At 47.0% G+C, this 27,423-nt stretch overlaps 1 long non-coding RNA gene across 1 annotated transcript; it reads right to left on the bottom strand.

The window, feature by feature from the left end:
* Positions 1-2,264: 2,264 nt before the first annotated feature.
* On the bottom strand, positions 2,265-7,690 carry LOC142759075 (uncharacterized). Its single transcript, XR_012883055.1, has 2 exons — positions 7,259-7,690; positions 2,265-3,573 (listed from the first exon to the last, which is right to left on the bottom strand). It is a non-coding gene; the product is annotated as an uncharacterized LOC142759075 (long non-coding RNA).
* Between the last annotated feature and the right edge of the window lie 19,733 nt (positions 7,691-27,423).

Below are 27,423 nucleotides of genomic sequence, written 5' to 3'. Positions count from 1 at the left end.
ACTTTTTATGCCTTGCCCAAAATACATAAAAATGTCACACCAATACCTGGTAGACCAATTGTCTCCGGTAATGACAACTTAACGCAAGGTATCAGTACATACGTAAATGAAATACTGTCTTCCTTTGTCACAGCCCTGCCCTCGTTTTTACGAGATACAAAAGACACCCTCACCAGGATCCAGGGGACTAACGTCTCTTCCACTACACTAATAGCCACTATCGATGTTGAGTCACTGTACACCAATATCAATCACGATCTGGGTCTTAGTGCTGTCCGACACTTTTTGAGCACTAAGGGGACTCAGTTTCAGGCGCACAACAACTTCACTGTATCTTTATTACAATTTTTACTCACACACAATTACTTTCTTTTCGACAATAAATTCTACCACCAACTTAAAGGCACGGCCATGGGCACTGTTTGTGCACCCACTTACGCAAATTTATTTTTGGGGTGGTGGGAGGACACTTTAATTTTTAACGACGATCTACTCCCCTTCACTTGTCACATTTCCTTCTGGGGTAGATATATAGATGACATACTTATTTTTTGGGAGGGGGACACTGCTCTTTTCTCCGACTTCATGGATATCATCAACAATAATCATATTGGGATGAAATTCACCTACACTATACATACAAATGAAATTAACTTCTTGGACCTAAAAATTTCCCTGGATCCTGGTGGGGCAGTACAAACTAATATCTACAGAAAAGAAACTGCAACAAACAGTTTCCTGCATTGGGGAAGCTTCCATCCGCCGGCCCTCAAAAAAGGTATTCCTATCGGACAGTACTTGAGAGCAAAAAGAAACTGCTCTGAAGATATCACCTTCCAATTAGAATGTGATACACTATATAAAAAGTTCCTCGCGCGCGGATACCCAAAGAAAACCCTGCATAGAGCCTATGCTAGGGCTAGGGCAACATCGAGGGATGATCTGCTACATGGAAAAAAGGAGAATGATAAATCCATTCCGGCTGTTAATAAACCATCTTCCCTCATAAGATGCATAGGGAATTTTGATAATTGCTCATATCAAATTAAAAATATCTTAAAGAGACACTGGTCTATTTTACTAACAGACAGTGACATTTGTGACACAATCTCTGATATTCCCAACATCACTTATCGGAGAGGTAAGAACCTCCGCGAATATCTAACACATAGTCACTATTCGAGACCATTAACTGAACAAAAAACGTGGCTTCCGCCCCCAATACAGGGCTCCTTTCCCTGTGGCAGATGCTCCTTTTGCCCTTTGATGCCGACGACCAAAACCTTTTCCAACCCAGTTGATGGGAGGATCTTTACCATAAAACAATTCATTAATTGTCAAAGTAGTGGTATCGTTTATGCCGCACAGTGCCCCTGCCCAAAATTATACGTGGGCAAGACCATTCAACAACTCCGCAGAAGGATCTCGAAGCACAAAAGTACGATCAATATGAAGGAGGATACACCTCTCTCCAAACACATTAGACTTCACCACCAAGGAAACATCAATGCTCTTAAATTTTGGGGCATCACCCAAGTTAAGCTGGGTCCCAGAGCTGGGAATCTTGATAAAAAACTATTGCAAGAAGAAGCAAAATGGATTCATAGGCTCAGATCCCTAAGCCCAAATGGACTAAATGAAGGATTCACTTTTGCAGCCTTTTTATAATCGCCCTAATCTCTAATGCCACAATTGGTATACATATATATATATATATATTGACAGCTGTCATCTGGTTATTAAGACCAATGCTTATCTCCATTTGAAAAAAGAGACAATATATTTCTACATTGACTATTCAAGTAGTCTATTATGTCCATTGGACTAACTGTCCGTCCCTGTGGTCTTCTCCCCTCCTTCCTTTACTTGAACCAATACAGTGAGGCTGAGCCGTATTCCTTGTGGAAGTATAGGTGGACTTGTAATATAGAAAATATATGCATTTATTATTATAATACGTACCCCATCGGTAGGAGAACTCCCTGCTGATGCATTCACTAAGTGCCTAGACATGCGCACTAAAACTTCGGAGTACTTAGTTAAATATGACTGTGAATACGGTACCATTGTGTTCCTAACACACTCAGACCCCTATTTCAGATACTGTCCAAGTCATCTCTGGACGTTCAACCAAGCCTGTCCGTGGCCATGTTACCTGTGTTATGGATGTATACTCAGGTATACTCGTCAGTTGACTGCCTGGTCCAAATTCAGTAGGTTCAGCTTTAGCGTGCGCACGGAAGAAAATACACTGACACCAAGGGTAGGGTCAAAGTAGATCTCATTTATTATGCATTACACTCAAGCTTATATGCTGTCACAAAAAGGGGCTTTCCTTCTGACTTTAGGCTGTGCGTGGTACTCATACATTGGTTCTCTCTTTCTCTCTATGTATATATATATATGGTTAGGGTGTATTCCCGGATGCAGGGGCCGTTGTAAAAGAGGAAGTGGAGTCACAAACATACTTTTAATCCACAACAGTTCCCCCTTTGACTCCATTTCAATGCTATCCCTATGATCCAGCCCTAGTACCCTTCGTTCCATGTTTCACCAGTTAGGAGACAAGCCTATGCCTAGCGCATAGGTCCCTCTTAGTGGTCTTTGATAGAAGAGCTGGATACTCAGTAACCGTATGGAGGGGGTCTGCTTGTGGTAATCCGTTGCTGTCGGTTGTATAAGTTCCTGACCATAGGAGGCAGGCGGTTTTAGTGCATCCTCCTCTTCGATTTCGGAAAATTCAGCATACCTGGTTGGGGAGACATCTTCGACCACCTTGGTTATGAGTTTCCTTGCACAAGGGATGACACAACACACACAATGAGTGAGAGTACAAGTATTATACATACAAAAGTTATGACAGCTTGCACTAAGGCTGCCTTCCACCCTCCTATCCAAGCAAAAGCCTGATCCCATGTGTTGGTAATCCCTGAATTCCTTTTTAGTTCTACTGATAGATCCTCCAGTCCTTGGAGTGCCTTACTTATACTACCATCAGGGGCCCTTGGTCAAAGTCATTCGAGCAAGCAGATTTTTCCCATTTTTATGCTTTCTGTCTTGTGCCTGTTGTGGTTTGTATCCCCATTCTGTTCCAGTATTCCACCCCACATAAGCCTACTTCTCAAAATTTGATCCCTCTCCGTTTCCTGGGTGGTTATACAGATGTACTGGGTCCCCTGGTGCATGGTTGATTGCCACTGTGGGCTAGGGCATGGGACTATAATGCAATAGACACTTATAGGGCTTGAAGTGTTATACCAAAAGGTGATTACCCCTTGGTCCTTAGTAATCGCTCCCCATAACCCTCCTGTCCCTTAGTTCCACATATCATCCCCAGAAAGCAAAAAAAAAGGATATGATCATCATGGTTCTATTCCGGGGTCGAGGTCTTTTTGCAGTGAGATGCGTGGACCCAATTATCTCTTCCTTCAAGTTTCACCGATGTGGGGGTTGTGAGAAGGACTTGGAAGGGGCCGTCAAACCGGGGTTCAAGCGAACTTTTCCGATTGAACTTCTTTAGCAGGATCCAATCCCCTGGTTGTATCGGGTTCTCTCCTGTCAGAGAGTCAGGATCTGGAATGGAAGAAAAGACTTTGCCATGTATGTTAGTCAACCGTTTGGTTAGTTCAATTACATATCTGGACAACGTATCATATTGCATATTCAGCTGCTGGGGGAAATATAGTCCCAATCGGGGTACACTGCCAAAGAGTATTTGGTAGGGGCTTAACTTTTGAGGGCCCTTTGGTGTGTGTCTTACACTAAAGAGGGCTAGGGCTAAACTTTCTGGCCAAGGTTTCCCTGCTCCTTCAGCTGCTTTCAGCATTTTCTGTTTGAGCGTACCGTTAAGCCTTTCCACCTTTCCACTGCTCTGTGGATGATAGGGAGTATGAAAAGCTAATTCAGAGCCAAGGGCCTTCCATAGTTCCCTCGTAAGGTTGGCTGTGAAGGCTGGGCCTTGGTCACTCTCGATTGTCTCAGGCACGCCATATCTGCACACTATTTCACTCAACAGCTTTTTAGCAGTGGTTGTGGCTGACTGGTTTTTTACCGGGAACGCCTCTGGCCAACCCGAGAAGATGTCTATCACTACTAGGACATATTCATACAAGCCGGATCTTGGCATTTGTATGTGGTCTATTTGGATTCGCTGGAATGGGTACAGTGGCTTTGGAGTGCATTTCGCTGGAGGTTTCACCATTTTCCCAGGGTTGCACTTCCCACAGGTGATACATCCCTTTGTATATTGATTCGTCATGATAGAGAATCCTGGGGCAAACCAATACATTTGTACCAGGTTATTCATAGGGATTTTCGACAGGTGTGTTGGACCGTGCGCCCACTGGGCCATCATGGGGTATAATGCCCTTGGAAGACACGGTTTGTCATGCTTTGTATACAACCCGTTGTCCATTGTTGCCCCCTTTGTGATCCACTCCTCCTGTTCTGCTTTTGGAGCTTGCTTTTGCAGAGTGAGGATGAGCTTATTCATGGCTGATTGCGGGGAGGTTGTGTTTTCATTGGGGGTCGGCCTGAGCGGCAATCCCGCTTGAGGTGACCCAATTTCCCACATCCATAGCACGTAGGACGTGGCCTGGACTGGGGAAAGTTGGGTGGGGCATTCCAGTCACCTGGCTGATAGGGTAACAGGGTGGTTTTGGGAGGTTTTGTGGCCAGGTTCTGCTCGATACCCCTTGCTACCTGGAACAAAGTTTCCCCTGCCATGCCTCGGTACTCGGGCCTAGTGCTTATGAGGCTTTTCCTTATGTGTTCCCTAAGCCCCTGGACAAAGGCATGCCCCCATAACTGGGCGTGAGTTTTGACTAGACGTGTGTCAAACCCTAAATCAGTGCAGAGCTGGTTAAGGCGGTAGTAAAACTTCTCAACTGACTCTGCCTTATCCTGCGTAACATCCTGTAGGGCAGTGGCTTGGTCAGCCAGCCGATCTGTGGCCCATTCCTTTAATTTTTCAAGGAAGCGGGGCCCTGAGGCATAGTTATCAATGTCATCAGGATGACGGGGTGTAACATGTGGCTCTATGACTGGCCAGAAAGAGTCTCCTGCCTTTATCTGAGTTAGACCGCACAGGTCCTTCCATGTGGCCGCATGTGTCTTTTGTATCTGGCACAAGCGTCTATAGAAAGGCATGGGTTGTTTTTCTGGATCAGGCAGACCATTTAATAGAGCCTGTGTTTCCTGCGGTTTCCAGGGGACGTATCTGGGACGTTGGTCGGTGCGTCGGCCCCTAAAATTGGAGGAAGTGACATCTGCATCCCTTGCTGAACTCGCAGGGTTGGGGGTGAGCACGGGTGGATTTGACCATGTTGGCGCCAGTTGTGGATTTTGTGTGGCCGCTTCTGCCTCATCCTGTCGCCTGTACCCACTTTGTTCACTATGTACGCTACCCGTCTCCTGTTCGTCATGGTCATGGTCGGAAACACCCAGGGGAAATGTGGCTTCACCCAAATCTACCAAGTCACGTGTGATGGCTGCATAGGGACTGGGAGGCAGCTTGGGTTTTGAGGTGGGTGGTTTGGATGAGGGCGTCTGGCTGGTCCCTCTATTCGGGTGGTACGGGGTATTGTCATGATTGAGTAATGGGTATGTCCCTGATGTGGTGTAAAGTCTAGGGGTCCCACAAAAGTAACAAGTCTCCCGGCAGTCGGGGTTCTGACATTTACATCTCCCACACGTCCAGCCCCGGGGATCCCAGTTGGTCCCGGTGTCGGGGTAGGGTGGAGGTCCGCTCACCAAGGGTGTGGTCGGTGATGCAGATGCCATTTTAGATTCTAAGGGTGCGGTCGGTGATGCAGGCTCCATTTTAGATTCTACTTCTGCTTCTTTGTCTTTCTGATCACATGCTGTATAACGATACTTTCCTTCCTCAGTAAACCTTTCCCTCCATTTTGCTTTATTCACTCCCTTAGCTGTCTTGTACCATGCTTCTGCGTGTTTTTGCAGTCCCTCATCTTGTAAAACTCCCTTCTTGGTGACTAATACCTGTTTCCACTCTGCTTCATCTAAACGGCCTCCACTATGAATTCCAGCCACTTTCATTAACTTCTTCTTTTTTGTCACATACTTTTTCCCTTCCCTTTCTGCCACCATCTGTGCGGCTGTGTATTCTCCTGTCTCGGTGCTATTGCTGGACCCCATTGTGAAATTTATAGGGTCTTTCCTGCCTGAGTCACGCGCTTTTTAGCAGAGTTATTACACCTGACTACCGAATCCTTGAGCGTGTATTGTTTCCCCCCCCTCAATGTGTTCCCATATATACCCTATGAGTGTTTCTAGGGTGGGATGTATGTGTATATTTAGCTGGAAAACTTAACTCTCAGTCTGACAATTTATTGCTTTATAACCAGTGTTTTCTGCGTGGAAATCCTTGTCCTCTATATCCACTAAACACCACCCCTCATTAGATATAGCCAAGGTAACCCCGTACAGACAATTAGGACAGGTCATTTATAGGAGTGCCATGAGTGGCCTCCCTTTTGTGATATTCTGGAGTATAACCCAACAAAGAAAATAACAAAAAGAAGTATGCTAAGACAAATCCCTCAATACATCCGGGGGCCAATCCATTTGAAATTAGACAGGCAATAACAGTAATATTCATTTGGGCAATATTTTGGAAAAAAAGGTAATATTCTGGATTATCGGACTTTTGTGTAAAGCATATTCCGGATTATCGGAATTTTGTCTAAAATGTAATAAAAACTTATTTTCTGATTATAAGTTGGGTTATTGCAATAAGGCTTAGCTAATTAGTAACATTTTGACATTTTGCCGGACTATTGGAAGTTGTCTACTTTATGTGAATATCGACATATATCCTTCAAGGGCATACGCAACAGGGACTCTTACCGTTGTTAGACGTATGATCTATATTTGAATCAAAAGGCATACGCAACAGGGACTCTTACCGTTGTTAGACGTATGATCTCTATTTAAATTTTCAAATTCTATATCCGTGGTTGATAGCTAGTCAACACACCACTTCGGACACAATGGGGACTCAAACCTTCATTAGGTGTCGAAGATCAATACTAGATTATTAGGTCGATATTCATAAAAAAACAGCAAACATGTCCGTGTTCCCCAGAGCAGTCAAGTGGAGTTTGTTAGACCATATATGAGTTCTTGGAGCCAAGGCTTTTAATAGTGGTCTTGCGTCCTTAAGGACAGCGGTCCCACCGAAAACGTTGGGCGGCAATACGGGAAGAGTTTGTCAAGTAAGATAATATAATTTTCTTACCTTATGGAGCTGCAGTCTCCCCCTTCCCGATATTCCGGCCACTCGTTCCGGCTAGTGGGTCCGCTGCTCTGTCCGGATCTTTCGCCTAGGCCCCACGTTACGGGCGCCAGCTGTTATGGATGTATACTCAGGTATACTCGTCAGTTGACTGCCTGGTCCAAATTCAGTAGGTTCAGCTTTAGCGTGCGCACGGAAGAAAATACACTGACACCAAGGGTAGGGTCAAAGTAGATCTCATTTATTATGCATTACACTCAAGCTTATATGCTGTCACAAAAAGGGGCTTTCCTTCTGACTTTAGGCTGTGCGTGGTACTCATACATTGGTTCTCTCTTTCTCTCTATGTATATATATATATGGTTAGGGTGTATTCCCGGATGCAGGGGCCGTTGTAAAAGAGGAAGTGGAGTCACAAACATACTTTTAATCCACAACACCTGTAAACGTGATCTGCATCCTGGTAGGCTATTTATACTTTCTTTATAGTGGTCAAACTGGATGGTATATCTCTATTACAGAGATTCATCTAGTGATTTTTTTTTCTAAGTGCCTAGACATGCGCACATGCCGCTACCAATCTTGAAAATCGACTAAGATCATCGGTGCCTCTTGTACGCAGGCGCTGAAAACAGTGCCAAAGCAAGAACATTTACTAAGTCCAGCCGTGCTGCTAGTGCCCATGCGCACTTAGCACAGCCCTATTGGTCACACATACGGCTCACATATTGGCCAATACATGTGTCAATCTCTCACTGTGGAGGCTCGGTCCTTGTACTGAGCTCCAATTGGTTCTTACACAGGTGAACCCTGTGTGAGGATAATCGCAAACTTTTAAAGGGACTGACAATCTACACGCGCGCTCACTAGCCCCGTTTTGATCCCCTGAGGACGCTGTGTTGACAGTGAAACATGTCGGGGGGGCTAAATCTATTATTTTAAAAAGCCTAACCTGCTTGGCAATTCTGAGCACGCATACCACATCGTATCCACTATAGCTCGGCAGTCTGCAGCTGCTGACACGAGACTTGGCAACTGAGTATTTTACACTCCGTCTGGCAACACATGCAGACCGAGTGAATACAGAGCGTGTGCTGAAGCAATATTGGCTACTAATTTTAACCGTTTGTGCTGAGTGTTATGTCCCTATGGACATCTTTAATAGCAAAATAATAAAAGTTATATTTTAACCACACTGTTTAGCAATTGGGAAATTGGTTTCAATGTGCTCTAGGCACATCTTGTTCTTTCTATATTCAACATATACCTGCCAATTGCTAGGGTCTCCTAGTATCTGGGCTTCTTAAAGAGGCTCTGTCACCAGATTTTGCAACCCCTATCTGCTATTGCAGCAGATAGGCGCTGCAATGTAGATTACAGTAACGTTTTTATTTTTAAAAAACGAGCATTTTTGGCCAAGTTATGACCATTTTTGTATTTATGCGAATGAGGCTTGCAAAAGTCCAAGTGGGCGTGTTTAAAGTAAAAGTCCAAGTGGGCGTGTATTATGTGCGTACATCGGGGCGTGTTTACTACTTTTACTAGCTGGGCGTTCTGACGAGAAGTATCATCCACTTCTCTTCAGAACGCCCAGCTTCTGGCAGTGCAGATCTGTGACGTCACTCACAGGTCCTGCATCGTGTCGGCCACATCGGCACCAGAGGCTACAGTTGATTCTGCAGCAGCATCAGCGTTTGCAGGTAAGATCGACTTACCTGCAAACGCTGATGCTGCTGCAGAATCAACTGTAGCCTCTGCTGCCGATGTGGCCGTCACGATGCAGGACCTGTGAGTGACGTCACAGATCTGCACTGTCACAAGCTGGGCGTTCTGAAGAGAAGAGGATGTTACTTCTCATCAGAGCGCCCAGCTAGTAAAAGTATTAAAAACGCCCCGATGTACGCACATAATACACGCCCACTTGGACTTTTACTTTTAAACACACCCACTTGGACTTGTGCAAGCCTCATTTGCATAACTACAAAAATGGTCATAACTTGGCCAAAAATGCTCGTTTTTTTAAAATAAAAACGTTACTGTAATCTACATTGCAGCGCCTATCTGCTGCAATAGCAGATAGGGGTTGCAAAATCTGGTGACAGAGCCTCTTTAAGTCTGGACTGAGCTTGCGAGCGCACCCTGGTGGTCATTGTGGAACAGGACGGCCGTATGTGCAGACATCTCTGGTGATAAGGGAGTCGAGTTAATGGAAAGAGTTCGTGGTCAGCGACCACGGACGTTACAGCCCTGATGTAATCCGCACACCTTATGTATACCCTGATGTAGTCCGCTTATATTACACAAACCCTGATATATTCCGCACAACTTACATAAACCCTGATGTACTTCGCACAGCTTACATATACCCTGATGTACTCCGCACAGATGACATATAACCTGATGTACTCCGCACAGCTTACATATACCATGATGTACTCCACACAGTTTACATATACCGTGATGTACTCCGCACAGCTTACATATACGCTGATGTACTCCGCCCAGCTTACATATACCCTGATGTACTCAGCACAGCTTACATATACCCTGATGTACTCCGCACAGCTTACATATACTCTGATGTACTCCGCACAGCTTACATATACCCTGATGTACTCTGCACATATTACATATACCCTGATGTACTCCTCACAGCTTACATATACCCTGATGTACTCCGCACAGATTACATATACCCTGATGTACTCCGCACAGATTACATATACCCTGATGTACTCAGCACAGCTTACATATACCCTGATGCACTCCGCACAGATTACATATACCCTGATGTACTCCGCACAGATTACATATACCCTGATGTACTCCGCACAGATTACATATACCCTGATGTACTCTGCACATATTACATATACCCTGATGTACTCCTCACAGCTTACATATACCCTGATGTACTCCGCACAGCTTACATATACCCTGATGTACTCCGCACAGATGACATATAACCTGATGTACTCCGCACAGCTTACATATACCATGATGTACTCCACACAGTTTACATATACCGTGATGTACTCCGCACAGCTTACATATACGCTGATGTACTCCGCCCAGCTTACATATACCCTGATGTACTCAGCACAGCTTACATATACCCTGATGTACTACGCACAGATTACATATACCCTGATGTACTCCGCACAGATTACATATACCCTGATGTACTCCGCACAGATTACATATACCCTGATGTACTCCGCACAGATTACATACACCCTGATGTACTCCGCCCAGCTTACATATACCCTGATGTACTCCGCACAGATTACATATACCCTGATGTACTCCGCACAGCTTACATATACCCTGATGTACTCCACACATATTACATATACCCTGATGTACTCCGCCCAGCTTACATATACCCTGATGTACTCCTCACATATTACATATATCCTGATGCACTCCGCCCAGCTTACATATACCCTGATGTACTCCTCACAGCTTACATATACCCTGATGCACTCCGCCCAGCTTACATATACCCTGATGTACTCCGCACAGATTACATATACCCTGATGTACTCCGCACAGATTACATATACCCTGATGTACTACGCACAGATTACATATACCCTGATGTACTCCGCACAGATTACATATACCCTGATGTACTCTGCACATATTACATACACCCTGATGTACTCCGCCCAGCTTACATATACCCTGATGTACTCCGCACAGATTACATATACCCTGATGTACTCCGCACAGCTTACATATACCCTGATGTACTCCACACATATTACATATACCCTGATGTACTCCGCCCAGCTTACATATACCCTGATGTACTCCGCACAGATTACATATACCCTGATGTACTCCGCACAGCTTACATATACCCTGATGTACTCCTCACAGCTTACATATACCCTGATGTACTCCGCACAGCTTACATATACCCTGATGTACTCCGCACAGCTTACATATACCCCGATGTACTCCGCACAGATTACATATACCCTGATGTACTCTGCCCAGCTTACATATACCCTGATGTACGCTGCACAGTTTACATATTCCCTGATGTACTCCGCCCAGCTTACATACACCCTGATGTACTCCTCACATATTACATATATCCTGATGCACTCCGCCCAGCTTACATATACCCTGATGTACTCCGCACAGCTTACATATACCCTGATGTACTCCGCACAGCTTACATATACCCTGATGTACTCCTCACATATTACATATACCCTGATGTACTCCGCCCAGCTTACATATACCCTGATGTACTCCTCACATATTACATATATCCTGATGCACTCCGCCCAGCTTACATATACCCTGATGTACTCCTCACAGCTTACATATACCCTGATGCACTCCGCCCAGCTTACATATACCCTGATGTACTCCGCACAGCTTACATATACCCTGATGTACTCCGCACAGCTTACATATACCCTGATGTACTCTGCACTGCTTACATATACCCTGATGTACTTCGCCCAGCTGGTATATGCTCCCACATTATAAACTGAAACACCTGTAAAACCGCAAATAAAACAAATACATGCAAAATTCGTGCTCCAAAGATAAATGGTGGTACTTCTGAGCCTGGCAGTGTGCCCAAACAGCAGTTTATGACAACATGTGGGGTATTGCTGTACTCTGGTAACCCAGTTTAACAATATATGGCGTGTTATGGCACCCCATATGGCACATCTGTGGAGAAATGGCAATTTTTAATCTGCAAAATCCATTGTGTACCAATTTCTGCAAAATACCTGTATTGTCTAAATGCTCACAATACCACAAGATGAATTTCTTGAGGGTTCTTGTTTCCAAAATGGGGTCATTTTTTGGAAGTCTCCATTTAGAGCCTTGCTGTGTGTTTAAACAGCAGTTTATGACCACATATGGGGTATTTCTCTACTCAGGAGAAACAGTGTAATACATTTTGGGATACTGTTTTCTCCTGAATTCCCTGGGAAAAGGAAAAGTTATGTGCTAAAACTACATATTATTAGAATTATTATTTTTTTTTTAATTTTCACTACTAAATTCTAATTAAATCTATAAAACACCTGGGGGGGGGGGTAAAATGTTGAGGGGCATAGTCTGAATGGGGTCAAATCTGGGGAATTTCTACTATACCAATACATTAAGGGCTCTACAAATGCAACAAAACCCCCAGAAACCAATACAGCAAGCTCCTGCCATGTGCCCAAAGAGCAGATTAAGACCACATATGGGGTATTGCTGTACTAGGGGGGGGGGGTACTTTACAAATGTTGGAGTGATCTTTCTCTGATCGAAAATTTTTGAGCAAAAAAAATACGTCTTATTGGAGAAAAATTATTTTTTCATATTCACGGCCCAATTCTAATAAATGCAAGAAAATAAAACCTGTGAGGTCAAAATGCTCAATATACCCATAGTTTAATTCCTCAAGGAGTGCAGTTTTCCAAATGAAGTCACTTCTCAGGCGTTTTTCACTGTACTGGTACCTCAGGGGCTTTTCACATGGTTCTTAGAAACCAATCCAGCAAAATCTGCGCTCCAAAAGACTAATGGCGCTCCTCTTCTGAGCCCTGCCGTGTATATAAACAGCATTTTATGACCACATATGGGGTATTGCCATAATCAAGAGAAATTGCGTAAAAAATAATGGAGTCCTTGTGAAAATAAAAAATAAGTTAAAACCACATATTATTGACAAAAAAAATAATTTTCCATTTTTACAGTCCAATTCTAATACATTTGCTTAAATGTACTCAAATGCAACATGGCTTTAAGCAAACTATTTAAGCAAAATCTGCACTCCAAAGCTGAAAGGCGCTGCCGTGTATCCAAATAGCAGTTAATGACCACATATGGGGCATTGCCATTCTCAGGAGAAATTGTCTAACACTTTTTGGGGTGTTTTTTCTCCTGAATTCCTTGTGGAAATGAAAAATGTTAAACTAAAACTACATGCTATTGGAAAAAAATTTATTTTTCATTTTCCTGACCCAATTCGAATAATTTCTAAAATGGTCACCACACCCTTAGGCCTCATTCACACGACAGGGTCCAAGTGTCGGCCGTTTTGGGCCTTTTTTCCCGGCCGTTTTGCATCCGTTCCGATTCTGTTCCGGGCCGTGTTGCCGTTTTTAACGGCCGCTTTTGACCCGTTTTGCATCCATTTTTTTTCCCTGTCCATTTTAAAATTGGATGAATTTCATAATGCCACTGCCCCCCTGGTAGGTAATGCCCCACAGCCCCCTGCAGGTAATGCCACCCAGCCCCCTGCAGGTAATGCCACTCAGCCCCCGGCTTCCAGGAGAAGTCACTGACTTCAATGTCCATATATGGACAGTGTAGTCACTGACTTCTCCTGGAGAGGAATTCCTGGTCACAGGGTCGGGAATTCCGCTTCAGAAGTGAGTGACGTCACTGTATCCATATATGGACAGTGTAGTCACTCACTTCTCCTGTAGCGGAATCCCCGGCCATAGGGTCGGGGATTCCACTTCAGAAGTGAGTGACGTCGCTGTGTCCATATATGAACAGTGTAGTCACTCACTTCTCCTGTAGCGGAATCCCCGGCCATAGGGTCGGGGATTCCGCTTCAGAAGTGAGTGACGTCACTGTGTCCATATATGGACAGTGTAGTCACTCACTTCTCCTGTAGCGGAATCCCCGGCCACGGGGCAGGGGATTCCGCTTCAGAAGTGAGTGACGTCACTGTGTCTATATATGGACAATGTAGTCATTCACTTCTCCTGTAGCGGAATCCCCGGCCACGGGGTCGGTGATTCCGCTTCAGAAGTGAGTGACGTCGCTGTGTCCATATATGGACAGTGTAGTCACTCACTTCTCCTGTAGCGGAATCTCCAATCCCCGACCGGGAATTGGGGATTCCGACTCCTACAGGGAGCAAAAAAAGACCCCGATTTATGAACGGCCGTCACCCGGCCGGGAAACCCTGTCGTGTGAATAAGGGCTTAGATATATTCGTTGAGGGGTGTCGTTTCCAAAATGGGGTACTTTTGGCATGTATCTAATATTTCAGACCACATATGGAATATTTCTGTAAACTGCAGAATCTGGGTAGTAAATATTGAGTGTTTTTCTGTTAATCCTTGCTGTGTTATGGTATATTCACACGCAGTGTTTTCAGACATAATTCGGGCATTTTATGCCTCGATTTATGCCTGAAAAAACGGCTCCATTATGCCTACAAACATCTGCCCATTGCTTGCAATGGGATTTAAGGGTATGTTCACACGAGGGCGTCTGTAACGGCTGAAATTACGGGGATGTTTCAGCCTGAAAACATCCCCGTAATTTCAGCCGTAACGGCATGTGCAGGCGCTTGAACGCCGCGTCCATTACGGACGTAATTGGCGCTGCTATTCATTGGAGACAAAGAATAACGGCTCCAATTATGGCCAAAGAAGTGACAGGTCACTTCTTTGACGCGGGCGTCTATTTACGCGCCGTCATTTGACAGCGGCGCGTAAATTACGCCTCGTGTGAACAGACAAACGTCTGCCCATTGCTTTCAATGGGCAGATGTTTGTCAGCGCTATTGAGGCGCTATTTTCGGACGTAATTCGGGGCAAAAACGCCCGAATTACGTCCGTAATTAGTGCGTGTGAACATACCCTTACAGTGTTCTGTTACCCACGAGGCTTAATTTTACGCGTCACTGTCAAAATACGGCGCGTAAAAAGACGCCCGCGAAAAAGTGCAGGACATTTCTTGGGACGTTTTTGGAGGCGTTTTTCATTGACTCCATTGAAAAACAGCTCCAATAACGGCAGTAAAATACGCAGCGAAAAACGCAAGTTCTACAAAAACTTCTGAAAATTAGGAGCTGTTTTCACCTGAAAACAGCTCCGTATTTTCAGACTCTTTTGGTCACTGCGTGTGAACATAGCCTTACTGAAATAAATGGATTAAAATTTAATATCTGCAAAGAAAAATTAGAAAATGTTACCTCCCCTTTGCTTTCATTCCTGTGAAGCACCTAAAGGGTTAACACACTTCCTAAATGCGGTTTTAACCCCTTCCCGTCGCAGCCATTTTTCAGATTTACATTTTCGTTTTTTCCTCCCCACCTTCCAAAAGCCATAACTTTTTTTTTCCGTCGATATAGTCCTATGAGGGCTTGATTTTTGCGGGACGAGTTGTTGTTTTTCGTAGCACCATTTATTGAGCCATATAATGTACTAGGAAACGGGAAAAAATTATTTGTGGGGTAGAAAATGAAAAAAACTGTGATTCCTCCATTGTTTTTTGCACTTAGTTTTTACGGAATTCACTGTGGAATTAACACAACACGTTAACTTTATTCTGTGGGTCAATACAATTACGGCGATACCAAATATGTGTCGTTTTTTCTATATTTTACTACTTTTACAAATAAAAACCTAAGAGTAAAAAATAAAATTTATTTTGTGTCGCCAAATTCCGAGAGCCATAACTTTTTTATTTTTCTGTCGAATAAGTGATACGAGGGCTTATTTTTGCGGGATAAGCTTTAGCTTTTAATGATATCATTTTGGGGTACATGCGACATTTTGATCACTTTTTATTCTATTTTATGTCGGAGATGAGGTGACCAAAAAATAACGATTCTGGCGTTTACATTTTTTTTCTACGGCGTACATCATGCAGGTTAAATAATAATATATTGTAATAGTTCAGACTTTAACTGGTGCGACAATACCAATTATGTTTATTTATTTTCTTTTTTTTACTATGCTCTAGGGGGAAATGGGAAAAGTTGTTTTTTTTAACTCTTAACTTTTTTATTTATTTTTTTACATAAAAAAATAATATTTTACTAATTTTAACTTCTTTTACTAGTGCCCCAAGGGGACTTCAACCAGCGATCGTTGAATCGCTTGCATTATACACTTATGCAATACATTAGTATTGCAGTATATCGTGACTTTGACAGGTTTCTATTAAGCCCTGCCTAAGCCCCCAGGCAGCCATAGCAACCATCGCCCCCGCGATTGCATTGCCGGTGGCCCGATGAGCTGTTAGAGGCGGTCCCCCCCTCTTTCTAACAATTTAAATGCTGCGGTCGCTATTGACCGCGGCATTTAACAAGTTAAACAAGCGTGATCGCGGTCGAGCGTGATCCCGCTCGTTACTCTGAGGCTGGATTCACACGAACGTGGCGTTTGTGCGCGCGTGAAAAACGCATCGTTTTGGTCGCGTTGGAGTTGCGTGTGGCATCCGTTTGGCCAGCGTGATAGCGTATTTTACGCGCGTATGGCATGCGTTTTTTACGCGCGTCAAAACAACGGAGGGTGGAGTAATGGAGAGGTCAGCCTACAAAAATACACCTTCTCCAACACCTGCTTGATGTGAGCACATGGTCGCATCAAGATTTCAGGTTTCCTCTAACTTTGGGCTGTGTTTGTTGGTTTTTTGGTTGTTTTACACGTAAAAAACTACAATATGCCCTTGACTCCGCTGGGCCGTGTGCTGCTAGCATGGATGGTTTCTAGGAGATTTGGTGAACGGCGACCCATGCTTCAGGAGGGAACCCGGAGAAGAGGGAGGATTTGGGTTCATCCACTTGTGGCCCAGCGCACCTCCAAAGGGCATTTTCATACTCTATATGAAGAACTTCGCAGCCACCCCGAGAAATTCAGGTCGTTTTGCCGCATGTCTGTGGCGACTTTTGATATTCTGCTGGACCTGATTCGCACAGGAATAACCTACAAGGACACAAATATGCGGCGCTGCATTTCCCCCGAGGAGCGACTGCTTGTGACGTTGAGGTATGTGTGTTTAAAACTATTGCAGCTTACAGGCTGGTGTGTGGTTGCCATGTCCTACAGCACGCTTATTTGTGTGTTGTGTTTTTGCATCTCGCCCATGTAGATTTCTAGCTACCGGAAACAGCTATCATTCGATACATTTCGAATTCCTTCTTGGAGTGAGCACTATTTCGGCCATTGTCACAGGCACCTGTGTTGTTTTGTGGCTGCGATTGAAGACCACAGTGATGCCGCAGCCGACGACAGACCACTGGCTTTCGATTGCATCAGACTTTAACACCACCACCCAATTTCCTAATTGTATTGGTGCCCTAGACGGGAAGCATATTAGGGTCAAGAAGCCCCCCCACTCAGGATCCCGATTCTATAACTACAAACAGTTTTTTTCTATCGTCTTGTTGCCTTGTCCGACAGCAATTATTGTTTTACCATTGTACATATAGGGTCCTATGGAAGCTCAGCTGATGCCCGCATCTTTCGTACATCCCGGATGGGCCATCGTCTGATGTGCAATCTGCTCTCGGTGCCGGTGCCGAACCACCTGCCTGGCTCGCAAGGACCACCAGTCCCTTATGTGATCGGGGCAGATGAGGGTTTTGGACTCACAAGTCAAGTAATGCGGCCATTTGCTAGAAGAGGCTTGGATGACCGCCGGCGCATATTCAATTACCGGCTTAACAGAGCACGCCGATGTGTGGAATGTGCATTTGGCATCATGTCCTCCAAATGGCGTGTTTTCCTCACCACCATGCAACTGACGCCGCAAAATGTCACCCGGGTCATACAAGCGTGTGTAGTGCTTCATAATTTTTGTCGTATACATGATGCAGGTTGTGATGCCGAATATATTCGACAAAATGTTACCTCAACAACCATTCCGCTGCCACTTCCACTTGGAAGGGCGCAAACTTCTGGAATTAGAGTACGCGACATATTTGCACAATATTTTGACAGCCCCGATGGAGCTGTGCCATGGCAGGAGGATGTTCTGTGAGGCCTGTCCTAGTGTAGAATAGTGGGCCACTGCAGCATTTGTTATGTAAATTTGGGGTTCTTCGGCACTCGCAAGACATGAGGACCCTTGACGTGGGTTGCGAGCTTATATCTTTGGTGGTTTACCTTTTTACGTTACATCTCCTCTATACGAAATAGCTTGGGAGGCCGGTTGGCTTAGCCCTTGTTCACTATTTGCAAGATAAAAATCATTTTTTCCCCATTTCTCACACGACTGCAATGCAGGCGAGGGCAATATGATGAATGGAGGTAAACCACCAAAGACAAACTAATACCTCAATCATGGCATGCTACAATCTTGCTCCACCGTCCTAATGTGGGAACATTACATAAAAGAATGTTTGGGGGAACCTGGGTTCCAACACATAAATGGAGGCAAACACATATAATCAAACTTGCAAACAGCATAACCATTTAATCTGGTAGTTCGAAAGTAAACTGTGACCAGCAACCAGCAGCCATAAAAACATATACAACGCACCAACATGATGCTACATAAACAAACTGGGACTTCCATGTTTACATCAGCACATAGAAACAGCCGTCATCGCCCTACACACTTCTATAAATCGTGATACCTGTGTGAGGGAGACTGGTGGCTCTGCATTTCAGCACCACTATACTGTCCCTGGGACTGCTGAGGATGTTCCTCAACAGCATAGTGGTGCTGATACTGAGGGTTGAGCCCTGCCGGGGGGCCCTGGACAAAGGGAGGCTGGGGTCTGACGTAGGGGGGGAAACTGCGCTCGCGAGGCACCACAGGACTTTGTGACATTACGCTCACCATCGGCCGTTGGTACTGTGGCCGTGGAAAGGTGTGAGCAGGCTGGGAAGGGAGAGGAGCAGTAGAGCTCAGGCAATCTTCAGGCAATCCACGCCATTGCTCTACTACCTGGAAGCAGGGCCGCCATCAGGGGGGTATTAGGGGTAGTGGTGTGAGGGGCCCGGCCAAACCTAATTGAAAGGGGGGCCCGGCAACTGCCTCGACATTCTTTTGGTAGGAAAAAACGGGCCCCTGCAATGGGGCCCGTTTTTTTCACCAAAAGAATGTCGTGAGCTGCTGCTGCTGCTGCGGGCCCCCTCCCCTCGTCATGGGGGGCCGTCAAACCGTCCGCCCGCGCGCGCGCGCCCGATCGCGCGCACAATGAAACTCCCGCGCGTGCGCACTCGCGAGCGCGCATCCACGAACGCCCGCACTGGAGACCGCGCGCGCGCGCGCGCACCCGCGATCGACCGCGCGCGCACCCGCGAACGAAGCGCGCGCAGCCGCGGACCCACATAGACAAAACTTACCTGGAGCCTGGCTGGAGGTGAAGGACTGGACGTCTGGACCGAAGACCTCCCCTGGAAGACATCGCCGGAAGAGGACTGGAGTGGGAGCAGCTCTTCTGACAGTGAGTAAATTATCTCAAAGTGTTGTTTATGTATGGCCCTGTTCACACAGTATTTTGCAGGCAAAAAAAAATCTGCCTCAAAATTCCTTAAAGAATTTTGAGGCAGATTTTGCCCTGCCCACACTATCTTGCCGCGTTTTTTTGCTGCGTTTTTTGCTCGCGGCGATTGAGGACAGCAGACAAAAAACGCAGCGAAAAATGCATTTTCTGCCTCCCATTGATTTAGATGGGAGGTCAGAGGCGGAACCGCGGCAAGAAAGGACGTGCTGCTTTTTCTTTTTTCCGCGACTGGCTCCCATTGATTTCAGATTAAATCAATGGGAGGCGGTTTTGGAAGTTCTTTGGTGCTGATTCTGACGCAGTGTCCGAGTCAATATCAAGGCCCAAAAACTCTGCGAACTGGGCCTTATTGTTAGGGCTTATTCAGACGAACGTGTAATACGTCCGTGCAACGCGCGTGATTTTCACGCGCCTCGCACGGACCTATGTTACTCTATGGTGCCGTGCGGACTGTCAGTGATTTTCACGCAGCGCGAGTCCGCTGCGTAAAACTCACGACATGTCCTATATTTGTGCATTGTTCGCGCATCACGCACCCATTGAAGTCAATGGGTGCGTGAAAATCACGCCCAGCACTTCCGCAGCCGTATAAACTATGAATGAAATTAGAAAAGCACCACGTGCTACAAACATACAAACAGAGTGTCATAATGATGGCGGCTGCGCGAAAATCACGCAGCCGCGCATCATACGCTGCTGACACACGGAGCGGTTATGGAACTTTTGCATGCGCAAAACGCCACGTTTTTTGCGCGTGCAAAAAGCACACGCTCGTGTAAATCCGGCCTTAGGGTAGGAACACACTAGGCATGAACGCTGCGGATTTTATGCAACACATTTTATTGTGGAAAATCCGCAGCGTATCACAGTCGCAGCAGAGTGGATGAGATATGAACAAATCTCATTCACACGCTGCAAAAATAATGGACCTGCCGTGTGGCTTTTTAAGTCGCATATCAATTTATTCTGTGGAATCGCCGCTCCTCTGTTGCGGAAATGCTGCGGTTCTGCCGCAAAAATCACACAAGAGAAGAAAAAAAAGGTGCTTTTTTAAATTGATAAAGTTTAGACTTGCCCCGGCCGTAGTCCTGGTGACGCGATCCTCTATTCTTAGCGCAGCCCGGCCTCCTGTCATGACGTTTCATCCCATGTGACTGATGCAGCGGTCACATGGTCTACAGCGTCATCCCAGGAGGCGGGGCTACGTTCAGAAGAGAGAGATGCGTCACCAGGACTACGGCCGGGGCAAGTCTAAACTTTTTTTTCCCTGCAGGATTCCCGCAGCGGACACGCCTCACGAAACCTGCGCCGCTATTTGGTGCGGTTTTGCTGGCAGAATTCCCTGCGGCTCCCGGGATAAGCTGTGGAGTTTTACTCAGCATATCCGCCTAGTGTGTCCCTTATGATGTCGCTCCTGGAGCTGCTGCCGGTCTCTAAATAGGCAGTTGGTCCAGTAGAATTTGTAATTATTTTTTTTTGTGAACCAGCTTAAAAAAATACAAAACTTTTGTGTTAGGGCCTGTTCACATCACTGTTCGCTTCCGCTCCGGGGTTCCGTCTGAGGTTTCTGTCGGGTGAACCCCGCAACGGAAAGTGAAAGTGATAGCACAGCTTCCGTTTCCATCACCATTAGCGCAGTCGACTGCGCTATTAATTCCGTCCGAAAACCAGCCGGAATGGTGACGAACCACCGCTCCGGGGTTCCGTCTGAGGTTTCTGTCGGGTGAACCCCGCAACGGAAAGTGAAAGTGACAGCACAGCTTCCGTTTCAGTCACCATTGATCTCAATGGTGACGGAAACATCGCTAATGGTTTCCGTTCGTCACCATTCCGGCTGGTTTTCGGACGGAATTAATAGCGCAGTCGACTGCGCTAATGGTGATGGAAACGGAAGCTGTGCTGTCACTTTTTTTCTCAATTGTGATTTTTGCGGCAGAACCGCAGCATTTCTGCAACAGAGGAGCGGCGATTCCACAGAATACATTGACATGCGACTGCAGTCACACTGCAGGTCCATTATTTTTGCAGCGTGTGGATGAGATTTGTTCAAATCTCATCCACTCTGCTGCGACTGTAATACGCTGCGGATTATCCACAATAAAATGTGTTGCATAAAATCCGCAGTGTTCATGCCTAGTGTGTTCCTACCCTAAGGCCGGATTTACACAAGCGTGTGCTTTTTGCGCGCGCAAAAACGTGGCGTTTTGCGCTTGCAAAAGGTCCATAACAGCTCCGTGTGTCAGCAGCGTATGATGCGCGGTTGCGTGATTTTCGCGCAGCCGCCATCATTATGACACTCTGTTTGTATGTTTGTAGCACGTGGTGCTTTTCTGTTTTCATTCATAGTTTATACGGCTGCGGAAGTGCTGGGCGTGATTTTCACGCACCCATTGACTTCAATGGGTGCGTGATGCGTGAACAATGCACAAATATCGGACATGTCGTGAGTTTTACGCAGCGGACTCGCGCTGCGTGAAAATCACTGACAGTCTGCACGGCACCATAGAGTAACATAGGTCCGTGCAAGGCGCGTGAAAATCACACACGTTTCACGGACGTATTACACGTTCGTCTGAATAAGCCCTAACAATAAGGCCCAGTTCAGAGTTTTTGGGCCTTGATATTGACTCGGACACTGCGTCAGAATCAGCACCAAAAAACTTCCAAAACCGCCTCCCATTGATTTAATCTGAAATCAATGGGAGCCAGTCGCGGAAAAAAGAAAAAGCAGCACGTCCTTTCTTGTCGCGGTTCTGCCTCTGACCTCCCATCGAAATCAATGGGAGGCAGAAAATGCATTTTTCGCTGCGTTTTCTGTCTGCTGTCCTCAATCGCCGCAGGCAAAAAACGCGGCAAGATAGTGTGGGCAGGTCAAAATCTGCCTCAAAATTCGGTGCGCGGTTCCAGGCGGTCGCTGGTGCGCATGCGCGGGAGTTTGCGGGTGCGCGTGATCGGTCGCACGGGCAGCGGTGTTTGACGGCCCCCATGCTACCCAGGGCCGCCATCAGGGGGGTATTAGGGGTACTGATGTGAGAGGCCCGGCCAAACCTAATTGAAAGGGGGGCCCGCAGCTCATGACATTCTTTTGGTGAAAAAAACGGGCCCCATTGCAGGGGCCTGTTTTTTTTCTACCAAAGGCAAGTCGCGGCAGTTTGCCGGGCCCCCCTTTCAATTAGGTTTGGCCGGGCCTCTCACATCAGTACCCATAATACCCCCCCTGATGGCGGCCCTGGGTACCATGATATAGTACTGGACGGAGTACCGTTAACAGGCGGTGCCACGGTAGGGGGGCCCAGAAAATGTAGCTGTAGGGGGCCCTGAAATTCCTGATGGCGGCCCTGCCTGGAAGCATTGCCGTGGATTGTTAGGAGGAGTGGCAGAGTCAATTATAGCAAGGATTGCCCCTTGGACGCGTGCCATCCGGTAGTCCGGTACTCGCCGGAGTAGTGGCGCTATGGTACGGCCAAAAGCGTCACATCCATCCTCCTCCGAACATCGCCTAAGGTACTCCAGGACTCTCGAGTCCACGTTGGCACCTGCTGGGGCAACCTGGGTGCGCCGGCGTCTGGCTGGTGGCGTCCGTGGATTGTCCAGGCCCGGTGGCAGCTGGGGTTGGCTGCTTAACTGTGTGGCTGCTTTGGTTTGCGTACGGTCCGGGGTCAAGGGCAGCACGGGATGTTGTTCCGTGAGCTGCTGCGCCACCACATGGCCAGTCTCCTCCTCCGTGTCATTGAGATTATCACTGCATCTGCCGGAAACATTAATCGTTACTCCTTTGACCATGTCCACAAGGGCCATACAGCTTTTTATACAGGCTATGCAGTGAACACACACATGTCATCAATGTAATGTCATGACCTGCCTAGGTAGAGTCGTGTGTTAACCTTAAACCATACTATCCCCCACCCCCATTTAGTAACGACACATGACACCGAGGTTGGATGTGAAATGGCCACAGCAGCCGTTTATTAATTTCACAGTTTTATAAAAACAATTTAAATCCGAAACATTCGGATAACTAGTTAGGAATCCACCAGAGAATTCCTCCTAATAATTCACATGACCCAACATGGGTCAGAATAATAAATAACCATTAAACGTTAACATTAACCCGAGCAGAGGAAGTCCTTGAAGCCCCTTCAGATGTTCCTTTCAAGAACACACCGAATTAGCCATCTGCAAACCACTAATTACCTCCAGCCGTAAACCAGCTCGGAAGCACCGTTCACCTCTGCAGATGGCTCCACCCACTAGAAGTCCACTTCAAGGGGATAACACCCGTTGAAGCCCTCAAGTGATATACCGACCACTAGAAGTCCACTTCAAAGGGATAACACCCGATGAAGCCTTCAAGTGACATACCTTCTACCAGAAGACCACTTCAAAGGGATAACACCCGATGAAGTCTTCAACCATGTACCTTTTTTGGGGGACGCATACCCCCGATGCGACCCCCCCACCATTTTGTACTGACTGGCCTCAAGGACTCCCCCCGCCAGCTGCCATGACAACAGAACCTACTCCGGAAAAAAGAAAAACATGTTAAATAAACACACAAAATAAAACACAACGCTCATATACGGACGTACAGAAGACCTAAGGAGTAACAAAACAAGGGTGGGAGGGTGGGAGCTTTGCTTCTTGTGTACTACTCCTCCCGCTGCTTCCGGCTCAATGCCGAGAAACAGCGGGAAGCGCAGTAACGGCCCCCCCGTCCCCCCTAGCTCCTCCCCGTCCCTCCTTCAACTTCTTCACCTTTCCCTCACCTCTTAACATTAACCCTTTCCCTACCAGGACGGTCATGTCGGCTTCCCTCAAGCCTGCAGCTGCGTCCAGCCTCTTCTTGACCTGCCTAGGTAGAGTCGTGTGTTAACCTTAAACCATACTATCCCCCACCCCCATTTAGTAACGACACATGACACCGAGGTTGGATGTGAAATGGCCACAGCAGCCGTTTATTAATTTCACAGTTTTATAAAAACAATTTAAATCCGAAACATTCGGATAACTAGTTAGGAATCCACCAGAGAATTCCTCCTAATAATTCACATGACCCAACATGGGTCAGAATCATAAATAACCATTAAACGTTAACATTAACCCGAGCAGAGGAAGTCCTTGAAGCCCCTTCAGATGTTCCTTTCAAGAACACACCGAATTAGCCATCTGCAAACCACTAATTACCTCCAGCCGTAAACCAGCTCGGAAGCACCGTTCACCTCTGCAGATGGCTCCACCCACTAGAAGTCCACTTCAAGGGGATAACACCCGTTGAAGCCCTCAAGTGATATACCGACCACTAGAAGTCCACTTCAAAGGGATAACACCCGATGAAGCCTTCAAGTGACATACCTTCTACCAGAAGACCACTTCAAAGGGATAACACCCGATGAAGTCTTCAACCATGTACCTTTTTTGGGGGACGCATACCCCCGATGCGACCCCCCCACCATTTTGTACTGACTGGCCTCAAGGACTCCCCCCGCCACCGCGAAACAGGCCTTGACCACCTTAAGCCTGTGAGTTCCTCCACACCACCACCGCCCTTTCTATGCCTTCTGCTATAGCCAAGCTCCAAATATCAATGCCAACCTCGGTCAGATGAACCCCGTCACTCCTCCAGAAATTCCCCAATCCTGACTCCAAATCCCTATGCCTCACGCAAATGCCCCCGTTCTTTGCCACAAAACGGGACACCGCCCGGTTAACTTTTATCCGAGCCTTATTGACTCTCTCCACCGATCTAGCTAACCGCCAATGCTTCCTTGGGACTATGTCCGACCACACTACCACCAACTTGGGATAAGATACCCACAAACACAACAAATCATGTTTGATATCCCGCACCAACTCACGAAAAGGGCGGACTCCTAAGTCATTCCCACCCACGTGCAACACTAAAACCTCCGGAACCCTATCAAGCCGCACATATGTCTGGAATTCCGCCAACACCCTGTTCCACGACATACCTCTAAACCCCAGCCAATGCACAACCGCATCCTGTCGCGGAATGCGCAACTGGCGACCATCCGGGCGGACGTCCGCCCTCAAAGCCCCCCAGTGCACGTACGAATGACCCATCAACCACACCAGACAAGGAGGCGAATCTGAAACGGAAAACACAGTTAGGCACCACCATATACATTTGCAAGCATAAACAACAAAATTACAACATATGGGGGCGGACATAGGACTTAAACCTTTTAGACTCCCAACGACCAATACGCCTCACCCCCTCATCATCCAACCCCCAGCGCCCTGCTTCCGTTGCTGCGCCAATCCGGAAGGAATGAGATGAATATGAGCCTGCCGCAACCCCAACCGCCGTCAAACATTTTTTAAAAACAGCTCCAAACTGAAACCTGGACAAGAACGACCCGTCCACATGACATAACAAAGGCAAATCTGGAGACCCCCTGTTTTTTGTAAAACCACGCATGCACTCTACTGGGCACATGACCGACCCCGGGAGAGCGAACAAAACTATCAGTTTTCCCTTCCCTAATTGGTCAGTTTTTGATCTACGCAACCATACCTCCAACCGATCTGCAAAAAGGCTCACCTCCCCAGATCTCAGCCCCCCTGCCTGTTTAGTACTTGGCGACACCAACTCACCTATTCTAAATGCTCCGAAGAACGCCAACGAGAAAGCCAACCGAAACAAATCCATTTCATCTGAAGAACGACATACCGATGCCAATGAACCACCCAACAAGCCCAGCAAAGCAAACGACACCGGCCTTCTACTATCCGCCTCCACCCTACCTCTGCGCAACCCCTTCAAAGCCTGCGATACCAGAAATTCCTTCGATACATCCCGCAAGCCCCGCAACTTAAGCCCAAACGCCACCGCGGATATAAACCGGTTCACCTTCGCTACTGAAAACCCCGCCTCCCAGGCATCCCCTAACCAATACAAAAGTGCCACCAACCTGTCTCTATCCGTATTGACATCACCCAACTCTCTTACCCACTCCTCCCACTGCCTCCAACAAGCAGCATAAGCCCTCCACGTCGTGCCCGCCAAAGACCTTTGTAACAGCTGCTCTACGGGACCGATACCAGATCCCATAGATGATCCGGACACGCCAAACCAATACGTTCCGCTCCCGGAGCCAATTGCCGAAACCGGTCCCACTGCGAGCGAGAAAGAGCATCAGCAACACAATTCCGTACACCCGGGACATGCACCGCCACCACCCACGCGTTCAGCGACAAACACACCAACACTAAATGTCGCAACAATTGAACTACCGGAGGAGAGGACGCCGTGATGTTATTAATGGCAAGCACCACACCCATGTTGTCGCAGTAAAAACGGACCTTCTTATCCCTGAGCCTGTCCCCCCAAATGGTAGCCGCCACCACGATGGGAAACAGCTCGAGCAGGGCCAGATTCCGCGTCAATCCACTGGACACCCAGCTAGCCGGCCATTGACCTGCGCACCACGGACCTCCCCCGTAAGCTCCAAAGCCACCCGCCCCAGCCGCATCCGTGAAAATATTCAGATCACTCGTATCCTGCGCTGGGGCCATCCATAGCGAGCGACCATTGTACTGGCCCAAGAAGTCATCCCAAACCTGAAGATCAGCTCGGTGCTCCTCCTTGAGCCTCACAAAATGATGCGGCGCCCGCACTCCCGCCGTTGCCGCCGCCAACCTTCTACCAAACACCCTCCCCATCGGCATAATCCGGCAGGCGAAATTCAACTTCCCCAGCAGCGACTGAAGCTCCCTCAACGACATTTTCTTCCTTCTACAAGCCCGTCGCACCTCCAGCCTCAAAGCACCCAGCTTATCCGCCGGGAGCCGACACTCCATTGCCACCGAGTCAATTTCGATTCCCAAGAAACAAATCGTCGCTACCGGGCCCTCCGTTTTTTCCGGCGCCAAAGGGATCCCAAAATCCCTCGCCACCTTCTGCAGGGCATGAAGCAAG

This window comes from Rhinoderma darwinii, chromosome 4 (assembly GCF_050947455.1).
Source record: "Rhinoderma darwinii isolate aRhiDar2 chromosome 4, aRhiDar2.hap1, whole genome shotgun sequence".
NCBI lineage: Eukaryota > Metazoa > Chordata > Amphibia > Anura > Rhinodermatidae > Rhinoderma > Rhinoderma darwinii.
The sequence above is the reverse complement of the archived record's forward strand: the minus strand, read 5'-3'. Positions and strand labels throughout refer to the sequence as shown.